Source organism: Salmo trutta, chromosome 26 (genome assembly GCF_901001165.1).
Source record: "Salmo trutta chromosome 26, fSalTru1.1, whole genome shotgun sequence".
NCBI classification, from domain to species: Eukaryota; Metazoa; Chordata; class Actinopteri; order Salmoniformes; family Salmonidae; genus Salmo; species Salmo trutta.
In genome coordinates, this window is record NC_042982.1 from 44,368,992 (window position 1) to 44,394,373 (window position 25,382).

At 45.8% G+C, this 25,382-nt stretch overlaps 1 protein-coding gene and 1 long non-coding RNA gene across 2 annotated transcripts in view; both read left to right on the forward strand.

Moving 5' to 3' along the window:
• The window catches only part of LOC115163837 (LHFPL tetraspan subfamily member 6 protein), a gene marked incomplete at its 5' end in the record, with an annotated part of 126,717 nt that overhangs the window by 35,797 nt on the left and 65,538 nt on the right, over nucleotides 1–25,382 (forward strand).
• Nucleotides 12,380–13,522, forward strand: LOC115163838 (uncharacterized). The gene is made up of 2 exons (XR_003869817.1): nucleotides 12,380–12,590; nucleotides 12,974–13,522. It is a non-coding gene; the product is annotated as an uncharacterized LOC115163838 (long non-coding RNA).

Consider the following 25,382-nt stretch of genomic DNA (forward strand, 5'->3'; position numbering starts at 1 on the left):
TCCTCAACTACCCCTGTCTCTATACTCAACTACCCCTGTCCTCAACTACCCCTGTCTCTATACTCAACTACCCCTGTCCTCAACTACCCCTGTCCCTGTCCTCAACTACCCCTGTCTCTATACTCAACTACCCCTGTCTCTATACTCAACTACCCATGTCTCTATACTCAACTACCCCTGTCCCTGTCCTCAACTACCCCTGTCCCTGTCCTCAACTACCCCTGTCCCTATACTCAACTACCCCTGTAGCTAGTCACAGGGCGGCTGTTTATTACCGGCTGTTTGTTACCGGCTAGTCACAGGGCGACTGTTTATTACCGGCTAGTCACAGGGCGACTGTTTGTTACCGGCTAGTCACAGGGCGACTGTTTATTACCGGCTAGTCACAGAGCGACTGTTTGTTACCGGCTAGTCACAGGGCGGCTGTTTATTACCGGCTGTTTGTTACCGGCTAGTCACAGGGCGACTGTTTGTTACCGGCTAGTCACAGAGCGGCTGTTTGTTACCGGCTAGTCACAGGGCGACTGTTTGTTACCGGCTAGTCACAGGGCGACTGTTTGTTACCGGCTGTTTGTTACCGGCTAGTCACAGGGCGGCTGTTTATTACCGGCTAGTCACAGGGCGACTGTTTGTTACCGGCTAGTCACAGGGCGACTGTTTGTTACCGGCTGTTTGTTACCGGCTAGTCACAGGGCGGCTGTTTATTACCGGCTGTTTGTTACCGGCTAGTCACAGGGCGACTGTTTGTTACCGGCTAGTCACAGGGCGACTGTTTATTACCGGCTAGTCACAGGGCGACTGTTTGTTACTGGCTAGTCACAGAGCGACTGTTTGTTACCGGCTAGTCACAGGACGACTGTTTGTTACCGGCTAGTCACAGGGCGGCTGTTTATTACCGGCTTTTTGTTACCGGCTAGTCACAGGGCGACTGTTTATTACCGGCTGTTTGTTACCGGCTAGTCACAGGGCGACTGTTTATTACCGGCTAGTCACAGAGCGACTGTTTGTTACCGGCTGTTTGTTACCGGCTAGTCACAGGGCGACTGTTTATTACAGGCTAGTCACAGGACGACTGTTTGTTACCGGCTAGTCACAGGGCGACTGTTTATTACCGGCTGTTTGTTACCGGCTAGTCACAGGGCGGCTGTTTATTACCGGCTGTTTGTTACCGGCTAGTCACAGGGCGACTGTTTGTTACCGGCTAGTCACAGGGCGACTGTTTGTTACCGGCTAGTCACAGGGTGACTGTTTGTTACCGGCTAGTCACAGGGCGGCTGTTTATTACCGGCTGTTTGTTACCGGCTAGTCACAGGGCGACTGTTTATTACCGGCTAGTTACAGGGCGACTGTTTGTTACCGTCTAGTCACAGGGCGACTGTTTATTACCGGCTAGTCACAGAGCGACTGTTTGTTACCGGCTAGTCACAGGGCGGCTGTTTATTACCGGCTGTTTGTTACCGGCTAGTCACAGGGCGACTGTTTGTTACCGGCTAGTCACAGAGCGGCTGTTTGTTACCGGCTAGTCACAGGGCGACTGTTTGTTACCGGCTAGTCACAGGGCGACTGTTTGTTACCGGCTGTTTGTTACCGGCTAGTCACAGGGCGGCTGTTTATTACCGGCTGTTTGTTACCGGCTAGTCACAGGGCGGCTGTTTATTACCGGCTGTTTATTACCGGCTAGTCACAGGGCGGCTGTTTATTACCGGCTGTTTGTTACCGGCTAGTCACAGAGCGGCTGTTTGTTACCGGCTAGTCACAAGGCGACTGTTTGTTACCGGCTAGTCACAGGGCGACTGTTTGTGAATAATGGCAGGTTCGCGGTCCAGCAATCACAGAGGCCTTCAGCTGTACTATTACTCACACAGACAAACACACAGATGGATGGGTGCCTGGGAGTGACAAACAGCTTTGATGTGGCTTTAACCTCCTGTCTTGTTCTGTTATAATTCATGGTTTCTTCACATGGCTCCAGGGCAGGTGACACCAGAACTATTGTTGTGAGACCAAAAGGATGACTAACAGACAAAACAATAGAGACATTTTCCTCATGTTGTTTTCGGGGGGGGGGGGGGTAAATCTGTGTGATGTCTGAATAGTTCCTATATAATAGTGTGACAATAGAGTTGTTGTTCTCTGTATCTATGTGACGTAAGATATTTGACCCCCTGTTAGACATCACACTGGGAGCCGGAGAGAGGTTCTGTGCTGAGTTAACTTCAGGGCTGGCCTTTTAAAAAACCCTTTAACCCCTAAGGGAATTGGCCTATACGGATAAGGCTAAATGTAAACATTTCTTCCGTTATGTCTGTAGTTTGTAACAGTGTGTTTCTATGTGAAAATGTGATTATATTTATACATTTTATGTTAATGTTTAAAGGACTATTGGAAGATTAGTCCAAATGAGAACTAAAATAGATGCTAATAAAAATCTAAATCTTACAGAAGAAGTATAGAAATAAAGAGGATTATGGGAACGTCATCAGACGGAAGGTGAAGACACAACAGTTCACCAGAGACTGAATCCCAAAAACATTACAACTGTTGATTTTTTTATATGCGTTATACATTTACTCTACTTTTCAATTCATTCGTTGATCAACGACATTTGAACGCATATATATTCAGTTACGTGATAAGAATATTCCTGGAAAACATCGGGGTAGGTGCATTGTAAGACCAAAAAAAATAATTTAAAAATAAAAATAACAAGGGTTTGAGTGAGAAGAATAACTAGTGTTTACAAGTGATTTTTGGGAGAAGGGGACTTCATCAAGGTGTTTATTTGAGTTCTCTTCGCTGTGCCGTAGAGGAACTAGAGCAAAGCGAACTTGTAATTGTTTGGAACACAGCCCTGCATCCTTGCCTTTACACAATTACTGTTGTTGTTTACACAATCCTAAAACCACGTTCAGTTTGTCCAACACGACTAACTAAAAATGATAAAATATGATCTTACGGTGTTAGGCTTTCGCCAGGCAATTCAGAGAAGCAGATTGTCATTTTGATACGCATAGAATGGAATCATGAGTGAATTCAGATGTGAGGTCTGCGTCCAATTTTATTCCCGATGCAAAAAAAAAACAAACATAGGCTCATTGTGTTCAGGACAACCCAGGGTATAACGTCATATCTTGTAACTGTACGCCAAACGTACTGATCATAAACGTTGACACAATGTGTGTATTACATTACGTTTTATTATATGGAAATGTAAAGTGCAGGTTTGGGACTCGCGGGTGTTTTGGATTGCTTGTAATGACCTCAACATCTCAACTTTCAAAATACATCAGAGTTCTTGTAATTTACAGCATTTCCCTCACTCAAGACTACAAAATATTTTTTTGGGGGGGGCAAAAGTTGACCAAATTAGCAGGAGGGATGGGGGCAACTTGTTGTTGCGCACGGTGCTCAAGTTGTCAGTCAAAACCCGTTACAGAGGTATGAAACAGAGAGCCTGAGGTCTGACGTCATGTGTAGCATGTTACTGTACAGCCACTGTGTACTAATTTAGGCATTTATCAACGTCCCAAATCTGCCATTTTCAACCCGTATACAGGTAGAAGAGTGTAAATTGTTAATAAAGGAATTAGTATGGATAGCCTTAAGGGACAATCATGACATGCTCAATATTCACACCCAATTCTACAGGCCATCTGGGGGCTGCTGCCTTTAACAGACCAGTTAATTAGCCCTGGTAGTCCCTAGAGAGAGGGGAGACCAGAGTTATTGGTACACTCAAGATCAATGGTCACCAACCTTTTCTGAGTCAAGGTCACTTTCTGAGTCAAGGTCACTTTCTGAGTCAAGGTCACTTTCTGAGTCAAACTGCAAGCCGAAGTTCTACGACTGAGAATATGTAACTTTTTGGGCGACCCGTCCAAATTCACATAGAAATGGGTGTTATAGATCTGTCATTCTCATTGAAAGCCAGTCTAAGAAGCGGTAGATACGTTCTATGTTCTATATATTTACAGTATGTGCACTATTTCTATGCTTCTGGTTCTTAAGTTTTGTTTTTGTCTTTTTTTACTTTCGGTTTTGTACACCAGCTTTAAAAACAGCTGAAAATACTATATTTTTGGTTATGGAAAATATATTTCACAGCGGTTTAGATGGTACAATGATTCTCTACATTCTCTATGCTTGTTTTGTGACATAAACTGAAATTAGGCAAACTATTAGAATGTTAGCAACCAGGAAATGGCTGAGTGATTTCTGCATAGTGAAACATCAACCTATTAAAAACAGCTGGTCAACATCAACCTATTAAAAACAACTGCATAATACATTCATATGTAGGGAGCAGCGGTGAGGCTACCTCTCACCTGACTCACTGTCCCTCCACTCTCTCTCACCTGACTCACTGTCCCTCCACTCTCTCACCTGACTCACTGTCCCTCCACTCTCTCTCACCTGACTCACTGTCCCTCCACTCTCTCACCCGACTCGCTGTCCCTCCGCTCTCTCACCTGACTCACTGTCTCTCCACTCTCTCACCTGACTCACTGTCCCTCCACTCTCTCACCTGACTCACTGTCCCTCCACTCTCTCTCACCTGACTCACTGTCCCTCCACTCTCTCTCACCTGACTCGCTGTCCCTCCGCTCTCTCACCTGACTCACTGTCCCTCCGCTCTCTCACCTGACTCACTGTCTCTCCACTCTCTCACCTGACTCACTGTCCCTCCACTCTCTCACCTGACTCACTGTCCCTCCACTCTCTCACCTGACTCACTGTCTCTCCACTCTCTCACCTGACTCACTGTCTCTCCACTCTCTCACCTGACTCACTGTCCCTCCACTCTCTCTCCTGACTCACTGTCCCTCCACTCTCTCTCACCTGACTCACTGTCCCTCCGCTCTCTCACCTGACTCACTGTCCCTCCACTCTCTCTCACCTGACTCACTGTCCCTCCACTCTCTCTCACCTGACTCACTGTCTCTCCACTCTCTCACCTGACTCACTGTCCCTCCACTCTCTCTCACCTGACTCACTGTCCCTCCACTCTCTCTCACCTGACTCGCTGTCCCTCCACTCTCTCTCACCTGACTCACTGTCCCTCCACTCTCTCACCCGACTCGCTGTCCCTCCGCTCTCTCACCTGACTCACTGTCCTTCCACTCTCTCACCTGACTCACTGTCCCTCCACTCTCTCTCACCTGACTCACTGTCCCTCCACTCTCTCTCACCCGACTCGCTGTCCCTCCACTCTCTCACCTGACTCACTGTCCCTCCACTCTCTCTCACCTGACTCACTGTCCCTCCACTCTCTCTCACCTGACTCGCTGTCCCTCCACTCTCTCTCACCTGACTCACTGTCCCTCCACTCTCTCACCTGACTCACTGTCCCTCCACTCTCTCTCACCTGACTCACTGTCCCTCCACTCTCTCTCACCTGACTCGCTGTCCCTCCACTCTCTCACCTGACTCACTGTCCCTCCACTCTCTCACCTGACTCACTGTCCCTCCACTCTCTCTCACCTGACTCGCTGTCCCTCCACTCTCTCTCACCCGACTCGCTGTCCCTCCACTCTCTCACCCGACTCGCTGTCCCTCCGCTCTCTCACCCGACTCGCTGTCCCTCCGCTCTCTCACCTGACTCGCTGTCCCTCCGCTCTCTCACCTGACTCACTGTCCCTCCACTCTCTCACCCGACTCGCTGTCCCTCCGCTCTCTCACCCGACTCGCTGTCCCTCCGCTCTCTCACCTGACTCACTGTCCCTCCTCTCTCTCACCTGACTCAGTCTTCCAGCTGATGGTGAAACCTAAGTCACACTGCATTATTTCTGCCTCATGTACCATTTCATGTTGTTACTCCTTTGACCAGAGGAAGTGAAATAACGATTTACAAACAGACACAAGCTACTAATAATAACAACTCAAGCTTATGGAAACAGTTATTCATTAATTACAGCTGCAGTGCTGGTCTATATAAACACAGTTACTGATTCATTACAGCTGCAGTGCTGGTCTATATAAACACAGTTACTGATTCATTACAGCTGCAGTGCTGGTCTATATAAACACAGTTACTGATTCATTACAGCTGCAGTGCTGGTCTATATAAACACAGTTACTGATTCATTACAGCTGCAGTGCTGGTCTGTATAAACACAGTTACTGATTCAGTACAGCTGCAGTGCTGGTCTATATAAACACAGTTACTGATTCATTACAGCTGCAGTGCTGGTCTATATAAACACAGTTACTGATTCATTACAGCTGCAGTGCTGGTCTGTATAAACACAGTTACTGATTCAGTACAGCTGCAGTGCTGGTCTATATAAACACAGTTACTGATTCATTACAGCTGCAGTGCTGGTCTATATAAACACAGATACTGATTCATTACAGCTGCAGTGCTGGTCTATATAAACACAGTTACTGATTCATTACAGCTGCAGTGCTGGTCTATATAAACACAGTTACTGATTCAGTACAGCTGCAGTGCTGGTCTATATAAACACAGTTACTGATTCATTACAGCTGCAGTGCTGGTCTATGTAAACACAGTTACTGATTCATTACAGCTGTAGTGCTGGTCTATATAAACACAGTTACTGATTCATTACAGCTGCAGTGCTGGTCTATATAAACACAGTTACTGATTCATTACAGCTGCAGTGCTGGTCTATGTAAACACAGTTACTGATTCATTACAGCTGTAGTGCTGGTCTATATAAACACAGTTACTGATTCATTACAGCTGCAGTGCTGGTCTATGTAAACACAGTTACTGATTCATTACAGCTGCAGTGCTGGCCTATAGATACACAGTTACTGATTCATTACAGCTGCAGTGCTGGCCTATATAAACACAGTTACTGATTCATTACAGCTGCAGTGCTGGTCTATATAAACACAGTTACTGATTCATTACAGCTGCAGTGCTGGTCTATATAAACACAGTTACTGATTCATTACAGCTGCAGTGCTGGTCTATGTAAACACAGTTACTGATTCATTACAGCTGCAGTGCTGGTCTATGTAAACACAGTTACTGATTCATTACAGCTGCAGTGCTGGCCTATAGATACACAGTTACTGATTCATTACAGCTGCAGTGCTGGCCTATATAAACACAGTTACTGATTCATTACAGCTGCAGTGCTGGTCTATATAAACACAGTTACTGATTCATTACAGCTGCAGTGCTGGTCTATATAAACACAGTTACTGATTCATTACAGCTGCAGTGCTGGTCTATATAAACACAGTTACTGATTCATTACAGCTGCAGTGCTGGTCTATATACAGTTGTAGTTAGAAGTTTACATACACTTAGGTTGGAGTCATTAAATCTCATTTTTCAACCACTCCACACATTTCTTGTTAACAAACTATAGTTTTGTCAAGTCGGTTAGGACATCTACTTTGTGCATGACACAAGTCATTTTTCCAACAATTGTTTACAGACAGATTATTTCACTTATAATTCACTGTATCACAATTCCAGTGGGTCAGAAGTTTACATACACTAAGATGACTGTGCCTTCAAACAGCTTGGAAAATTCCAGAAAAATGACTTCATGGCTTTAGAAGCTTCTGATAGGCTAATTGATATCATTTGAGTCATCATTTGAGTTTCCCTTATAGATAGATATCTTCTAGGAACCAACAGCTCAGGTATTGCTGGATCGTGAACATACATCCCAAATGGCACCATAATTCCTATATAGTGCTCTACTTTGAACCGAGCCCTATGGGGCCCTATGGAGAATAGGGTGCGATTTGGGACATATCCTCTGTCAACAGTCACTTTATGGGGTGAGGATGGTCATTCGTTCTCATTATGCCCGTGTAAATTAGATTTCCCTCGTAGAGATCAGCAGCCTCTGGTAGCACTCAGAGCTTCCTGTTTAAAGACAGAGGCAGGGAATGGAATCTGTTAGATGGAGAGTGCAGAGACGTTGCTGATGGTTGATGGGTAGTGTGCGGACGGAGAGAGGATGTGTGTGTGTGTGTGTGTGTGTGTGTGTGTGTGTGTGTGTGTGTGTGTGTGTGTGTGTGTGTGTGTGTGTGTGTGTGTGTGTGTGTGTGTGTGTGTGTGTGTGTATGCCTGTGTCTGTGTGTGGAGGGGTTGGGGGACTAAGACAGCTGAAAGAGAGGTTAGAGAGAGGAAGACAAAGTCTCAACGTGACTGTCTTTATGTGTGTGAAGATATTGTCATATTCTATGACTGTGTGCCATTGTACAGCTTGTTAACATTACTGATGTACTTTACGTGAGTGTTACTGCTAGTGACAGGTCTGTGTGTGTGTGTGTGTGTGTGTGTGTGTGTGTGTGTGTGTGTGTGTGTGTGTGTGTGTGTGTGTGTGTGTGTGTGTGTGTGTTTGGAGGTCAAGGACTCTGTTTCCTGTCTGCCTGAAGGAATGCTGGGAATTCAAGAGCTGTATTTTCTCCTCTTACCCTTATGGGTCCTGGTCTATCGGTCCTGGTCTATAGGTCCTGGTCTATAGGTCCTGGTCTGGTCTATAGGTCCTGGTCTATCGGTCCTGGTCTATAGGTCCTGGTCTATAGGTCCTGGTCTGGTCTATTGGTCCTGGTCTATAGGTCCTGGTCTATAGGTCCTGGTCTATAGGTCCTGGTCTATAGGTCCTGGTCTATAGGTCCTGGTCTGGTCTATAGGTCCTGGTCTGGTCTATAGGTCCTGGTCTGTAGGTCCTGGTCTGGTCTATAGGTCCTGGTCTGGTCTATAGGTCCTGGTCTGATCTATCGGTCCTGGTCTATAGGTCCTGGTCTGGTCTATAGGTCCTGGTCTGGTCTATAGGTCCTGGTCTATAGGTCCTGGTCTGGTCTATAGGTCCTGGTCTATAGGTCCTGGTCTGGTCTATAGGTCCTGGTCTATAGGTCCTGGTCTGGTCTATAGGTCCTGGTCTGGTCTATAGGTCCTGGTTTGGTCTATAGGTCCTGGTCTGGTCTATAGGTCCTGGTATATAGGTCATGGTCTGGTCTATAGGTCCTGGTTTGGTCTATAGGTCCTGGTCTGGTCTATAGGTCCTGGTTTGGTCTATAGGTCCTGGTCTGGTCTATAGGTCCTGGTATATAGGTCCTGGTCTGGTCTATAGGTCCTGGTCTATAGGTCCTGGTCTATAGGTCCTGGTCTGGTCTATAGGTCCTGGTCTATAGGTCCTGGTCTGGTCTATAGGTCCTGGTCTGGTCTATAGGTCCTGGTCTATAGGTCTTGGTCTGGTCTATAGGTCCTGGTCTGGTCTATAGGTCCTGGTCTATAGGTCTTGGTCTATAGGTCCTGGTCTATAGGTCCTGGTCTATAGGTCCTGGTCTATAGGTCTTGGTCTATAGGTCCTGGTCTATTGGTCCTGGTCTATAGGTCCTGGTCTGGTCTATAGGTCCTGGTCTATAGGTCCTGGTCTATAGGTCCTGGTCTGGTATATAGGTCCTGGTCTATAGGTCCTGGTCTGGTCTATCGGTCCTGGTCTATCGGTCCTGGTCTATAGGTCCTGGTCTGGTCTATAGGTCCTGGTCTGGTCTATAGGTCCTGGTCTGGTCTATAGGTCCTGGTCTGGTCTATAGGTCCTGGTCTATAGGTCCTGGTCTGGTCTATCGGTCCTGGTATATAGGTCCTGGTCTATAGGTCCTGGTCTGGTCTATCGGTCCTGGTATATAGGTCCTGGTCTATCGCTCCTGGTCTTGTCTATCAGTCCTGGTATATAGGTCCTGGTCTGGTCTATAGGTACTTGTCTATAGGTCCTCGTCTATAGGTCCTGGTATATGCTGAGCACTTGTTGACTGCTTTTCGGGTGATTGTGGAGGCCAGGTCATCTGATGCTGCAATCCATCACTCATCTTCTTGCTCAAATTGCCCTTACACAGTCTGGAGGTGTGTTGGGTCATTTTCCTGTTGAAAAACAAATCATAGTCCTACTAAGCGCAAGCCAGATGAGATGGCGTATCACTGCAGAATGCTGTGGTAGCCATGCTAGTTAAGTGTTCCTTGAATTCTAAATAAATCACAGACAGTGTTACCAGCAAAGTACCCTCACACCATCACACATCCTCCTCCATGCTTCACGGAGGGAACCACCCATGCGGAGATCATCCGTTCACCTACTCTGCGTCTCACAAAGACACGGCGGTTGGAACCGAAAATCTCAAATTTGGAATCATCAGACCAAAGGACAGATTTCCACCTGTCTGATGTCCATTGCTGATGTTTCTTTGCCCAAGCAAGTCTCTTCTTATGATTGGTGTCCTTTAGTAGTGTTTTCTTTGCAGAAATTCAACCATGAAGGCCTGATTCACGCAGTCTCCTCTGAACAGTTGATGTTGAGATGTTGTCTGTTACTTGAACTCTGTGAAGCATTTATTTGGGCTACAATCTGAGGCTGGTAACTCTAATGAACTTATCCTCTGCAGCAGAGGTAACTCTGGGTCTTCCTTTCCTGTGGCGGTCCTCATGAGACCCAATTTCATCATAGGACTTGATGGTTTTTGCAACTGCACTTGAAGTGTCACGTCCTGACCATAGAAGCTTTTATTTTCTATGGTAGAGTAGGTCAGGGCGTGATGGGGTTGTGTCTAGTTTAGATTTTCTATGTTGTCATGTTCTTGTTTCTGTATTTCCATGTTGTTGTTTTTTGGGATGATCTCCAATTAGAGGCAGCTGGTCATCGTTGTCTCTAATTGGAGATCATACTTAAATAGTTGTTTTTCCCACCTGGGTTTGTGGGAGATTGTATTTTGAGTAAGTCACAGTTTGTTGTTTTGTTCATTAGTTTATTTGTAATTCTTGCATAGTTGGGTCGGTAGCTGGGTCGGTAGCTGGGTCGGTAGTTGGGTCAGTAGCTGGGCCAGTAGCTGGGTCAGTAGTTGGGTCAGTAGCTGGGTCAGTAGCTGGGTCAGTAGCTGGGTCGGTAGTTGGGTCGGTAGCTGGGTCGGTAGTTGGGTCGGTAGTTGGGTCGGTAGCTGGGTCGGTAGCTGGGTCGGTAGTTGGGTCGGTAGCTGGGTCGGTAGCTGGGTCAGTAGCTGGGTCAGTAGCTGGGTCAGTAGCTGGGTCAGTAGTTGGTAAGTAGTTGGGTCAGTAGCTGGGTCAGTAGCTGGGTCAGTAGTTGGGTCAGTAGCTGGGTCAGTAGCTGGGTCAGTAGCTGGTCAGTAGCTGGGTCAGTAGCTGGGTCAGTAGTTGGGTCAGTACTTGGGTCAGTAGCTGGGTCAGTAGTTGGGTCAGTAGCTGGGTCAGTAGCTGGGTCAGTAGCTGGTCAGTAGTTGGGTCAGTAGCTGGTCAGTAGTTGGGTCAGTAGCTGGTCAGTAGTTGGGTCAGTAGCTGGGTCGGTAGCTGGGTGAGTAGCTGGGTCAGTAGCTGGGTCAGTAGCTGGTCAGTAGTTGGGTCAGTAGCTGGGTCAGTAGTTGGGTCAGTAGCTGGGTCAGTAGTTGGGTCAGTAGCTGGGTCAGTAGCTGGGTCAGTAGCTGGGTCAGTAGTTGGGTCAGTAGCTGGGTCAGTAGCTGGGTCAGTAGTTGGGTCAGTAGTTGGGTCAGAAGCTGGGTCAGTAGCTGGGTCAGTAGTTGGGTCAGTAGTTGGGTCAGTAGCTGGGTCGGTAGCTGGGTCGGTAGCTGGGTCAGTAGTTGGCCTGTGGTTGGGTCAGTAGCTGGGTCAGTAGCTGGGTCAGTAGCTGGGTCAGTAGTTGGGTCAGTAGTTGGGTCAGTAGCTGGGTCAGTAGCTGGGTCAGTAGCTGCGTCAGTAGCTGGGTCGGTAGCTGGGTCGGTAGCTGGGTCAGTAGCTGGGTCAGTAGCGGGGTCAGTAGTTGGGTCAGTAGCTGGGTCAGTAGCTGGGTCAGTAGTTGGGTCAGCAGCTGGGTCAGTAGCTGGGTCGGTAGCTGGGTCAGTAGTTGGGTAGGTAGTTGGGTAGGCTGGCTTGCTGTGGTTCTAAACCTTTACAGGATCCTGTTTCAGCAGGAAACAGACCAGAAAGGGGAGACCCATTTGGTCAGTAGCTGGGTCAGTAGCTGGGTCAGTAGTTGGGTCAGTAGCTGGGTCAGTAGCTGGGTCAGTAGTTGGGTCAGTAGTTGGGTCAGAAGCTGGGTCAGTAGCTGGGTCAGTAGTTGGGTCAGTAGTTGGGTCAGTAGCTGGGTCGGTAGCTGGGTCGGTAGCTGGGTCAGTAGTTGGCCTGTGGTTGGGTCAGTAGCTGGGTCAGTAGCTGGGTCAGTAGCTGGGTCAGTAGTTGGGTCAGTAGTTGGGTCAGTAGCTGGGTCAGTAGCTGGGTCAGTAGCTGCGTCAGTAGCTGGGTCGGTAGCTGGGTCGGTAGCTGGGTCAGTAGCTGGGTCAGTAGCGGGGTCAGTAGTTGGGTCGGTAGCTGGGTCAGTAGTTGGCCTGTGGTTGGGTCAGTAGCTGGGTCAGTAGCTGGGTCAGTAGCTGGGTCAGTAGTTGGGTCAGTAGTTGGGTCAGTAGCTGGGTCAGTAGCTGGGTCAGTAGCTGCGTCAGTAGCTGGGTCGGTAGCTGGGTCGGTAGCTGGGTCAGTAGCTGGGTCAGTAGCGGGGTCAGTAGTTGGGTCAGTAGCTGGGTCAGTAGCTGGGTCAGTAGTTGGGTCAGCAGCTGGGTCAGTAGCTGGGTCGGTAGCTGGGTCAGTAGTTGGGTAGGTAGTTGGGTCAGTAGCTGGGTCAGTAGCTGGGTCAGTAGCTGCGTCAGTAGCTGGGTCGGTAGCTGGGTCGGTAGCTGGGTCAGTAGCTGGGTCAGTAGCGGGGTCAGTAGTTGGGTCGGTAGCTGGGTCAGTAGTTGGCCTGTGGTTGGGTCAGTAGCTGGGTCAGTAGCTGGGTCAGTAGCTGGGTCAGTAGTTGGGTCAGTAGTTGGGTCAGTAGCTGGGTCAGTAGCTGGGTCAGTAGCTGCGTCAGTAGCTGGGTCGGTAGCTGGGTCGGTAGCTGGGTCAGTAGCTGGGTCAGTAGCGGGGTCAGTAGTTGGGTCAGTAGCTGGGTCAGTAGCTGGGTCAGTAGTTGGGTCAGTAGCTGGGTCAGTAGTTGGGTAGGTAGTTGGGTAGGCTGGCTTGCTGTGGTTCTAAACCTTTACAGGATCCTGTTTCAGCAGGAAACAGACCAGAAAGGGGAGACCCATTTTCAGAGATATACACACACACACACACACACACACACACGGAATCACGCGCACATACACACACACACATTAACTTTTCACATTTGGAGAGATCCCCAGATAAACTTCACAGTGTGGTTACGGTTAGAGGGTTTGAGCTTAAGATATAACTGCCTATGCAAGCTCAGCTGCCTGGGCCTGAGGCCCGGGTTTAGAACAGAACTTAACTGGGTGTCTCTCGGCATGGATTAAAGTCTATCATATTGCTACAGATGTTGGATCTTAATTTGAGCCAGTTTGCTACAGCAGGACAATAGTCCTGCAGCAACAAAAAAATGTGAATTACTATGTGGATTATAATGAATGGATATTTTTTTGTAGGGGTCGATACATTTTTCGTAAAGGAAAGTGGAAAATACTGTGACGACAGACGCTGGGAGACGAGAAGCATGTACACGGAGTGAATATTTAATATGAAACAAAATACAGACAGCGTCTGGACAGGGGAAACATAACGACATTAATGCTGACACCGGGATCAAACTGAGGAACAGACAGATATAGGGGAGGCAATCAATAAGGTGATGGAGTCCAGGTGAGTCCAATGAAGCGCTGATGCAAGTAACGATGGTGACAGGCAGTGGCGGTTCTAGCTTGTATGGCTCCCTGGGCGAACTCCCCCTTCAGCCCCCCCCCCCCCCCCCCAAAACACCCCCCCCCCCCACCATTCTGCACAAACTGTAATTTGGATTTAGACATAAATAATCATAACATTTAATACTATATGAATATAAAAATATATACAAAAATGAGACTCATAAAAATCAAAAAGGACAAACAAAGACAAATTGTAGTATCTAAATACAAATAGATACGAGAATCGAATTATTACACTATTACCCTTATTGCTAACAAAAAACACAACTACCATTCCTTTATCTTTTGCGTGATTCTCCTCTTCTTCTTCGTTCCTCTTTTTCCAAAACTGATTACTTTTTCTTATCCATTTGTGTTGATTTGGCAACTCGAGCATCAATACATTACCCATCCCCCATTACTGTCAACCAAGAGTCAAGACTAAATTACCCATCTCCCATTACTGTCAACCAAGAGTCAAGACTAAATTACCCATCTCCCAACACTGTCAACCAAGAGTCAAGAATAAATTACCCATCTCCCAACACTGTCAACCAAGAGTCAAGACTAAATTACCCATCTCCCATTACTGTCAACCAAGAGTCAAAACTAAATTACCCATCTCCCAACACTGTTAACCAAGAGTCAAGACTAAATTACCCATCTCCCAACACTGTCAACCAAGAGTCAAAACTAAATTACCCATCTCCCAACACTGTCAACCAAGAGTCAAGAATAAATTACCCATCTCCCAACACTGTCAACCAAGAGTCAAGACTAAATTACCCATCTCCCATTACTGTCAACCAAGAGTCAAAACTAAATTACCCATCTCCCAACACTGTCAACCAAGAGTCAAGACTAAATTACCCATCTCCCAACACTGTCAACCAAGAGTCAAAACTAAATTACCCATCTCCCAACACTGTCAACCAAGAGTCAAGACTAAATTACCCATCTCCCAACACTGTCAACCAAGAGTCAAAACTAAATTACCCATCTCCCAACACTGTCAACCAAGAGTCAAGACTAAATTACCCATCTCCCAACACTGTCAACCAAGAGTCCAGACTAAACCAGTTCACCTTGGTGGTGTACAGACTGGTTTTATATTATTCTGAACGATTTCGAAACAAACCAGAAAAAAATGCAACAACATGTCTGTGAAACTATATATTCACAGTATTATGAATGAATTGTGGTTTATTTGGTAGCATTTCGTCGTGTGACTGATTTGACTAATTGCATTAGTACTGTACAAAGTTAGAGGTGTGCTATTTGATAGATTCCCCTGCTCCCCCCTACCTCGGGCTTCCAGTGGGGAGACCTGAGGTCAACCTACCCCTGTCCCCCTCCCCATCTCGTACTTCTGACTGGGAGACCTTCCCAGGCAGTAGCCTGCCTAGCTCGCAAACTAGAATCAGAGGGCGCTCACTCCGACAAGGTTAATTTACCCACAGTCCCACACGGCGACATGATATCATTGACGTGACGTGCAAATGAGCGATAGAAAACCGGGGCGGCTGCCCATGTCGCCTATACCTAAATCCGCCACTGGTGACAGGTGTGCGTAATGATGTGGAGCCTGGCGCCAGAGAGAACAAGAGAGGGAGCAGGAGTGACAATTACAAAACTTCAGAAGCCTTTTTTAACCTCACATTTCCTGCGTCGCAACGTGGTGATCAAATTACGGTCCTACAGCTGTATATTCTAAATAAAGACCATTGTGACATTTTGTAAATGATGATAGTGGATATGTTTAGCATTTGGCCTCAGTTGTAGGTAATTATAGTGGATACTGCCCCACATTGCCTGTGAAACAAAGTGCAAAGAGAACACAGTGATATGAAACTGGTTATAATGAAGACAGAACACAGTGATATGAAACTGGTTATAATGAAGACAGAACACAGTGATATGAAACTGGTTATAATGAAGACAGAACACAGTGATATGAAACTGGTTATAATGAAGACAGAACACAGTGATATGAAATGGCAAAACGTGCAAAGAGCTTGAACATTGCTGTTTTTATCTCCAGCTGGTGTAATATGATCCGGGGGAATCTGATCAGTGATATCTTCCCCAGCTGATTTTCCCAGATCGCTTTCTAGACCTCAGAGTGACAGCGACAGACTCTACCAACCAGGCCTACTGTACATCTGGTTATCCAATAGAGTTCTATTCTGTTCTGTTCTGTTCTATTCTATTCTGTTCTGTTCTGTTCTGTTCTGTTCTATTCTGTTCTGTTATATTCTGTTCTGTTCTATTCTATTATGTTCTATTCTGTTCTGTTCTATTCTGTTCTATTCTGTTCTGTTCTATTCTGTTCTGTTCTGTTCTACTCTGTTCTGTTCTATTCTATTCTGTTCTGTTCTATTCTGTTCTGTTCTATTCTGTTCTGTTCTGTTCTATTCTGTTCTGTTCTGTTCTACTCTGTTCTGTTCTATTCTATTCTGTTCTGTTCTATTCTGTTCTGTTCTATTCTATTCTGTTCTGTTCTATTCTGTTCTGTTCTGTGCTAATGCCAACCAGATAGAACAGTGTGATATCCCGAGGCAGACTTCCTGTTACAGTGTAGCAGTGTTCCGTCAGGGCTGTGGTATGCACCATGTGAAGCCCAGCAGAACAAGCACTGCCCTGCAGCACTAGCAGGTCTGTAAACAGGACAGAATAGGAGGATATTACCATATTAGTGTGTATTTATACAGCTAGCTGTGTTTATGCACAGTGTGTGTGTGTGTGTGTGTGTGTGTGTGTGTGTGTGTGTGTGTGTGTGTGTGTGTGTGTGTGTGTGTGTGTGTGTGTGTGTGTGTGTGTGCCGTGGACGTCCGTATCTAGTATTGTTTTAAAAGACAGTAAAATGACCTTACTGTAACAGGCCATGAAGAGCTGTTTAAGAGAAAGGATCTGTAATGGATATATCCGTGACAGTCCAGTATCCTCTCTTCCCTCTTCCAGTCTCCTCTCTTCCAGTCTCCTCTCTTCCAGTCTCCTCTATTCCAGTCTCCTCTATTCCAGTCTCCTCTATTCCAGTCTCCTCTTTTTCAGTGTAAAACTGATGAAGTTCAATAGAACTGATGAAGTTCAGTGTAAAAGAGAGGAATACAGAGTTAAACCCTGCTTCAAGGAGACAGAACTTTGATCCCGAATAAAGACAGAACTCTGATACCGAGTAAAGACAGAACTCTGGCATCGAGTAAAGACAGAACTCTGGTACCGAGTAAAGACAGAACTCTGATACCGAGTAAAGACAGAACTCTGGTACCGAGTAAAGACAGAACTCTGATACCGAGTAAAGACAGAACTCTGATACCGAGTAAAGACAGAACTCTTCTTCTTCCTCCCTGGTCTCCTACCCAATGCACAGAAATATAAATAATAGAACAGGAGTTCTCATTCAAGTCAATGATTCGTCCATTCTATTCTTTATATTTCTATGCATTTAATCCTATCCGATAGGTGAAATCCAGATAGATAACTTCTTAAAAACTGGGCCCTGGATCAGAACGTTTTCCTCTCTGTTATTTAGAGATTGAACCCTGCACTCTTTAATCAGAAACCCCTTGGTGCTGAAGGCAACTGCTCTGTGTTTGTCTGTGAGTGTGTAAGTTGTGTGTGTGTGTGTGTGTGTGTGTGAGTGTGTGTGAGTGTGTGTGAGTGTGTCCGTGTGTGTGCTTGTCTGGCCCATAAGTTGATGTGTTTTGGGGGTTGGTTTGGATGAAGTGGGGCGATTACGAATGAGTTACTTCTCGATTGTACGGACGCACACACACACACACACACACACACACACACACACACACACACACACACACACACACACACACACACACACACACACACACACACACACACACACACAGAGACACACACACACACACACACACACACACACACAGAGAGACACACACAGACATAATGAAAACAGCCAATCCTAGATGAATAGCTGGTAGATAAAGTCTGTCTCTCCCCCTCCAACAACAACACATTGGTGGACTGCCTCAAACAAACAATCTATAAACTCCTGTGTTGTATTCAGTCGTCTGTCTCGGACTGAGACTCTGTTCCTAATGACACCAAGGCGCAGGCTCACAGTAATACATGTAGTGATGTGTATCCATTTGATTAGAATGTATTGCGTAGTGAGCTAATGGTATTATTTTAGTATTCATACATTGGGCCTGTTGTTATTTCCCTGATAAAGCCACTGTGTCTGTGTTCCAAATAGTATCCTTATTCCCTGTGTAGTGCACTACTTTAGATAGGGCCCTATTCCCTATATAGTACACTACTTTAGATAGGTCCCTATTCCCTATATAGTGCACTACTTTAGATAGGGCCCAATTCCCTATATAGTGCACTACTTTTGACCAGAGACCTATGGCTCTAATGACACTATATGGGGAATAGGGTGCTTTGTGGGACATAGCCTCTGTCTCTCAGTCCTAGCATAGCAGGGAGAATTGGGGTTAGGGTTAAGGTTAGGGGTTAAGGTTAGAGTTAGCGGTTAGGGTTAAGGTTAAGGGTTAGGGTTAGGGTTAGGGTTAAGGTTAGGGGTTAGGGTTAGGGGTTAGGGTTAGGGGTTAGGGTTAAGGTTAGACATTAGACGTTGGGGGTTAGGGTTAAGGTTAGGGGTTAGGGTTAGGGGTTAAGGTTAAGGTTAGGGTTAGGGTTAAGGTTAGGGTTAGGGGTTAAGATTAGGGGTTAAGGTTAAGGTTAGGGTTAGGGTTAAGGTTAGGGTTAGGGGTTAGGGTTAAGGTTAGGGGTTAGGGTTAGGGGTTAAGGTTATGGGTTAAGGTTAGGGTTAGGGTTAGGGGTTAGGGTTAGGGTTAAGGTTAGGGGTTAGGGGTTAAGGTTATGGTTAAGGTTAGGGGTTAGGGTTATGTATTTTCAGACTGTTGTTCTGGACGTGGAGAGGCAGGCTGGCAGAGGGGGGGGCAGGGGAAAGGGGGGAGGTAGGGAGGCAGAGGGGGAGGAAGAGGAGAGGGGGAGGCAGGAGAGAGGGGGAGGCAGAGGAGAGTGGGAGGCAGAGGGGGAGGCAGAGGAGAGGGGGAGGCAGGGGAGAGGGGGGGCAAAGGAGAGGGGGAGGCACGGGAGAGGGGGGCAGAGGAGAGGGGGAGGCAGAGGAGAGGGGGAGGCACGGGAGAGGGGCAGGGAGGCTAGGAGAGGGAGGGCCAGGGGTGAGGTGGAGGCAGGGGAGGGGGAGGAAGACTAGGAGAGAGATAATGGGAGAAAGAGCCTGGGTGGGGTGATGATAACACAGTCTGGTTTTGGTCACAGAGGTTGGAACCAGTGTCTTCTATGCACCACTATACTGTGTTATCTCTCTATATGGAGGCTGTATGTCCCATAGCTCCACTATCCTGTGTTATCTCTCTATATGGAGGCTGTATGTCCCATAGCTCCACTATCCTGTGTTATCTCTCTATATGGAGGCTGTATGTCCCATAGCTCCACTATCCTGTGTTATCTCTCTATATGGAGACTGTATGTCTCATAGTTCCACGATCCTGTGTTATCTCTCTATATGGAGGCTGTATGTCTCATAGTTCCACTATCCTGTGTTATCTCTCTATATGGAGGCTGTAAGGCTCATATCACCACTATCCTGTGTTATCTCTCTATATGGAGGCTGTAAGGCTCATAGTTCCACTATCCTGTTATCTCTCTATATGGAGGCTGTATGTCCCATAGTTCCACTATCCTGTGTTATCTCTCCATATGGAGGCTGTAAGGCTCATAGTTACACTATACTGTGTTATCTCTCTATATGGAGGCTGTATGTCTCATAGCTCCACTTATCTCTCTATATGGAAGCTGTTTGTCCCATAGCTCATCCCATAAACCCTCCTATGTCATCACCGAGCCTGTTCTGGACACTGTCTGTAAGATGAGATCTCTTAGCGTGCCGACACACAGCGTGTTGTTGTCACGGTAACCTGATATGACCCTCCTGGGACCTCTATATCTTCCCCACCATCCCCACCATCAGTCCCAGGGTGCGTCCTAAATGCTAACCTGTGCACTATGTCATGGTTTCTCAAAGCGAGGTACTGAAGGGGGATCCGCGTCCAGATTTCTAAATATTTATTAAAACAAACAAATGTTTTTTTTATTTTTTATTACATTTCATTTTTTTTAATGAATATTACCAACAGCAACAGATTAAACATATTTTTGGATCCAAAGGGATACGTGAAATAAGTTTAAAGGATGTAATACAATACATTAAATTGCAATATTTTTAATGTACATTTTCATTTATGTTCTTAAAGGGATATTTTTTTGTTTTTCAAAAGCTATGGATGGTGTTCAATATTCATAACGGGACAGATACAACTTTGCGATCTCGCTATGTGACGACAGGATGAGGAAGTGGATAGTGTCGCGATTTGTTATGAATATCTGTCAAATTAACGAATGTATAAAATATTGCATAGCTCTTTGTAAGACATTAAATTGTGACCCGATTCAGGAAACTAGTGAAGTGACGACATCACAGGAGAGCCGTTTGAGCGTAAAAAAAAGCATAATCTACTATTTATTAAATATTTTAATTGTTCCTTATTGTAGGCTAATACTTTTAGTCTTAATCTTTACTACACTACTCATTGTTTATCACATGACCTCACTTGTGAATCCTTAAAGAGATGGGTGGGGCTGGTTTAAGAGGGTGTGAACAATGCTGAATGGGTGTAGACAAAGGAGAGCTCTCCAGTAGGTACCAAAACATTCAAAGGCCATTTTCGCAAAAGTGAGTTTACAAATTTATCAACTTTCAAAGCAGATTTACTTTCCTATTGTTCCTAAAAAAAATGCAATGTATGATATATCATTTTATAGCTCTGAGTCTCTACTTTCATCCAATGTAAAAAACACCCACCCAGCTTTGGAGTAGTTAGGTCGATTTCTCTGCTTTTGAGAGAAGCTGGCTAGTAGTTCATGGAGACTTCCAGCAATTGTGCTAAGCTAATGATATGATACCTTCAAATTCCTTCAAAATGCACGCAAATACATAAAAATAGTATCCATGAGTTTGTCTGACTCTGGGTAAGTAGGAAATTGCCTAAATCCCGAAGTATCCCTTTAACCCCGGGCAACATGGGCCTCGGAGAATCTGTAACGGTTGTCGTACTGGAGAGAAGACCAAGGTGCAGCGGAGTTAGTGTTCATCATTTAATATTTAATTGAACAACGTGAACACTATACAAAAACAAGAAAAGAGAAAACCGACAGCCAACAGTCCTGTCAGGTGCAAACACTAACAGAAACAATTACCCACAATACCCCAACGGAAAAACATGCACTTATGTGTGACTCCCAATCAACAACAACGAACTTCAGCTGTGCCTGATTGGGAGCCACACACGACCCAAAACAAAGAAATACAAAAACATAGAACATAGAACGCCCACCCAATGTAACACCCTGGCCTAACCAAAATAAAGAACAAAAACCCCTGTCTATGGCCAGGGCGTTACAGAATCACAGGATATTGGTATCCACCGTACTCCTCTGTCACGGCTGTCAAAAGGAGAGGACCAAGGTGCAGCGTGTGTGTAGTTTCACATTTTATTTACTCTGTGAAACTATGCAATACATCAAATAACTGAATAGACAAAAACAACAAACCGTGACGCAGAGGACAAACAAACACTACTCAAAAAGAATCACCCACAAAACCCAGGAAGAAAAAAACCCTACTTAAGTATGGTCTCCAATTAGAGACAACGAGGACCAGCTGCCTCTAATTGGAGATCATCCCAAACAAACCAACCAACATAGAAATACCAAAACTAGAACCTAACAACATAGACATAGAAAACATAGAATAAACCCCCCTGTCACGCCCTGACCTACTCTACCATAGAAAATAACTGCTTACCATGGTCAGGACGTGACATCCAGCAATTATACGTTTTTCAACTCCATACTTCTTTTATTCCCCCTCAAATTTTTCTTCTTTTTTTTACATGAATGCACTGTAATTTAAGCTTTAAATCTGCAAAGTTTTCTCTTTGCCTCATGGCAAAATGTGTAGAGTTGCAGGATATTTTCTTTAAACATGCCAGGCGGTGTCTAAGAAAGGTCTGAAAGATTGCCAAAGACTCCAGCCACCCGAGACTGTTCTCCATGCTCCCGTCCGGCAGGCGGTACCGGTGCATCAAGGCTCAGACAGACAGACTCCTAAACAGCTTCTATCCTCTGGCCATAAGACTGTTCTCCATGCTCCCGTCCGGCAGGCGGTACCGGTGCATCAAGGCTCAGACAGACAGACTCCTAAACAGCTTCTATCCCCTGGTCATAAGACTGTTAAATGGATAACAGCTACTGCTCTCCCTCTCTCACAAACTATTCACACTGACTCTATGCCCATCCACAGGTCTCTACCCACTCAGACACAATTTACACTGGTGGTAAAATGATTATTGATCAGGTTTATTACTCCATTACGCTGCTATCCTGTGATTATTGATTACCATTCGTATGTACTGTAGCTATTTATCCTGCTACTGGTCACTATTACTGCCGTTTACATATATATATTAGTATCTATCTACAGTACAGGTCAAAAGTTTTAGAATATCTACTCATTCAAGGATTTTTCTTAATTTGTACTATTTTCTACGTTGTAGAGCAATAGTGAAGACATCAAAACTCTGAAATAACACATATAGAATCATGTAGGAACCAAATAAGTGTTAAAAAAGTAGCCACCCTTTGCCTTGATGACAGTTTTGCACACTCTTGGCATTCTCTCAACCAGCTTCACCTGGAATGCTATTCCAACAGTCTTGAAGGAGTTCCCAAATATGCTGAGCACTTGTTGACTGCTTTTCCTTCACTCTGCGGTCCAACTCATCCCAAACCATCTCAATTGGATTGCGGTTGGGTGATTGTGGAGGCCAGGTCATCTGATGTAGCACTCCATCACTCTCCTTCTTGGTCACATAGCCCTTACACAGCCTGCAGGTGTGTTTGGTCATTGTCCTGTTGAAAAACAAATGATAGTCCCACTAAACACAAACCAGATGGGATGGCGTATCGCTGCAGAATCTGTGGTAGCCATGCTGGTTGTGTTCCTTTAATTCTGTTACGCCCTGACCTTAGAGAGCCTTTTTATTCTCTATTTTGGTTAGGTCAGGGTGTGACTAGGGTGGGTTATCTAGGTTGTTGTATTTCTATGTTGGCCTGGTATGGTTCCCAATCAGAGACAGCTGTCTATCGTTGTCTCTGATTGGGGATCATATTTAGGCAGCCTTTTCCCACCTGTTTGTTGTGGGATCGCATCTATGTCTAGTTGCCTGCGAGCATTAGCTTACATTAGCTTTCACGGTTCGTTTTGCTTTGCGCTTTCATCTAATAAACATGTGGAACTCTATGCACACTGCGCCTTGGTCCGATCATTACAACAACATTCGTGACAAATTCTAAATAAATCAGTTGATGCTGAGATGTGTCTGTTACTTGAACTCTGTGAAGCATTTATTTGGGCTGCAGTTTCTGAGACTCACACACTCTCTCTCTCTCTCTCACACACACACACACACACACACACACACACACACACACACACACACACACACACACACACACACACACACACACACTCACACACTCAGAATAAAATAGGTTGCGTGGCTGGAGCATGTGATAGACTGTTAGCAGCAAATGCATAACACCCAGAGTTAAACACAAGTATGTTGATGATCCAACCAGATGCATGGACTGGAGGGACGGAGGGAGAGAGAGAGAGAGGGAGAGAGAGAGAGAGAGAGATAGAGAGAGGGAGAGTGGGGAAGGAAGGGAGAGAGAGAGAGAGGGAGAGGGAGAGAGAGAGAGAGAGAGAGAGGGAGGGAGAGTGGGGAAGGGAGGGACAGTGGGGAAGGGAGGGAGGGAGAGGGAGAGAGGGAGAGAGGGAAGGAGGGGGGGAGAGGGAGGGAGAGAGAAGGGAAGAGAAGGAAGTATAAGGTGTGGTCCAAAAAATACCACTGGGCAAAATATTTTGGTGTCCTCGACAGAAATAGGCAGATGGAAATCCTCACATGTTTGTGATAAACACTGAGGCTAAAACTGTCTTGCACGCGTGTTGAGACAACTCAAAGCGGAGGTTTTTTGTCAAGACAGAAACTAGACATCGCAGTTGAGGACTTAAACGGTGAAGATTTTACGCCTCTTTGCTCCTCTAAGAAATCAAGTCAAATAACTATTTCTAACATTTCTAGTCGACCAGTAAACAGTACAGTGAAACAGATAACCTACCAGTAAACAGTACAGCTCAAAGGCCTGTTAGTACTACCTGAAGCCCTGGAGTGTCCTGCTCAGAGCCCTGATACTACTACCTGAAGCCCTGGAGTGTCCTGCTCAAAGCCCTGTTATTACTACCTGAAGCCCTGGAGTGTCCTGCTCAAAGCCCTGTTACTACTACCTGAAGCCCTGGAGTGTCCTGCTCAAAGCCCTGTTATTACTACCTGAAGCCCTGGAGTGTCCAGCTCAAAGCCCTGTTACTACTACCTGTAGTGTCCAGTTCAAAGCCCTGTTATTACTACCTGAAGCCCTGGAGTGTCCAGCTCAAAGCCCTGTTACTACTACCTGTAGTGTCCAGCTCAAAGCCCTGTTACTACTACCTGAAGCCCTGGAGTGTCCTGCTCAAAGCCCTGTTATTACTACTTGAAGCCCTGGAGTGTCCAGCTCAAAGCCCTGTTACTACTACCTGGAGCCCTGTAGTGTCCTGTTAAAAATACTCTGGGGATGATAATGATGATAATGGATTAAAATGAATACAGAACTTTTCCAGATGTTTAAAGCACTTTATATTGTATTGATGAATCTTTTTTTTTCCCTCTCCAGGCTGAATCAGCTGAATCGTTTTTGCTCTTCGTCGTGTTTTTCTCCTCCACCTCCAATGTTACCTTTTCTATCTCTGCTGACACACATCTTTTAACCTTGATCCTGCCGCTGTCTCCCGCTATCAAACTCTCTGAATGGTTCTCACCTGATTAGGTGCTGCGCCCCTTACTTATGCTTACTTACGGGTCCTTCCCAACAATGCAAAGATAAAAATTGAAAGATAATCGAAGGAATAAATAATGAGTAACTATAACTTCGCTGTATACACTGGGTACCAGTACTGAGTTTATCTGTAGGGGTACGAGGTAATAACTTGGCTGTATACACTGGGTACCAGTACTGAGTTGATGTGTAGGGGTACGAGGTAATTACTTGGCTGTATACACTGGACTGGTTACCTTGGCGTTCTTGAACACAGGTTATATGGTGGTCTGCTTGAAACATGAATGCGGATCATTTACAGTGTTCTTTACCCCAGCACCTAGGTCTACGTCCCAAATGGCAGCCTATTCCTGACAGTGTATAGTGCACTACTTTTGACCAGAACCCGATGGTCCCTGAATTAGTGCACTATAAAGGGAACAGCATGCCATTTGGGATGCATACCTAGTGCTATTTAGCCCATTATTAGCCCTGTCATTAGGACCAGGGCTTGAGAGGTAATAGCCCATTATTAGCCCTGTCATTAGGACCAGGGCTGGAGAGGTAATAGCCCTTTATTAGCCCTGTCATTAGGACCAGGGCTGGAGAGGTTATAGCCCATTATTATCCCTGTCATTACAACCAGGGCTGGAGAGGTAATAGCCCATTATTAGCCCTGTCATTAGGACCAGGGATGGAGAGGTAATAGCCCA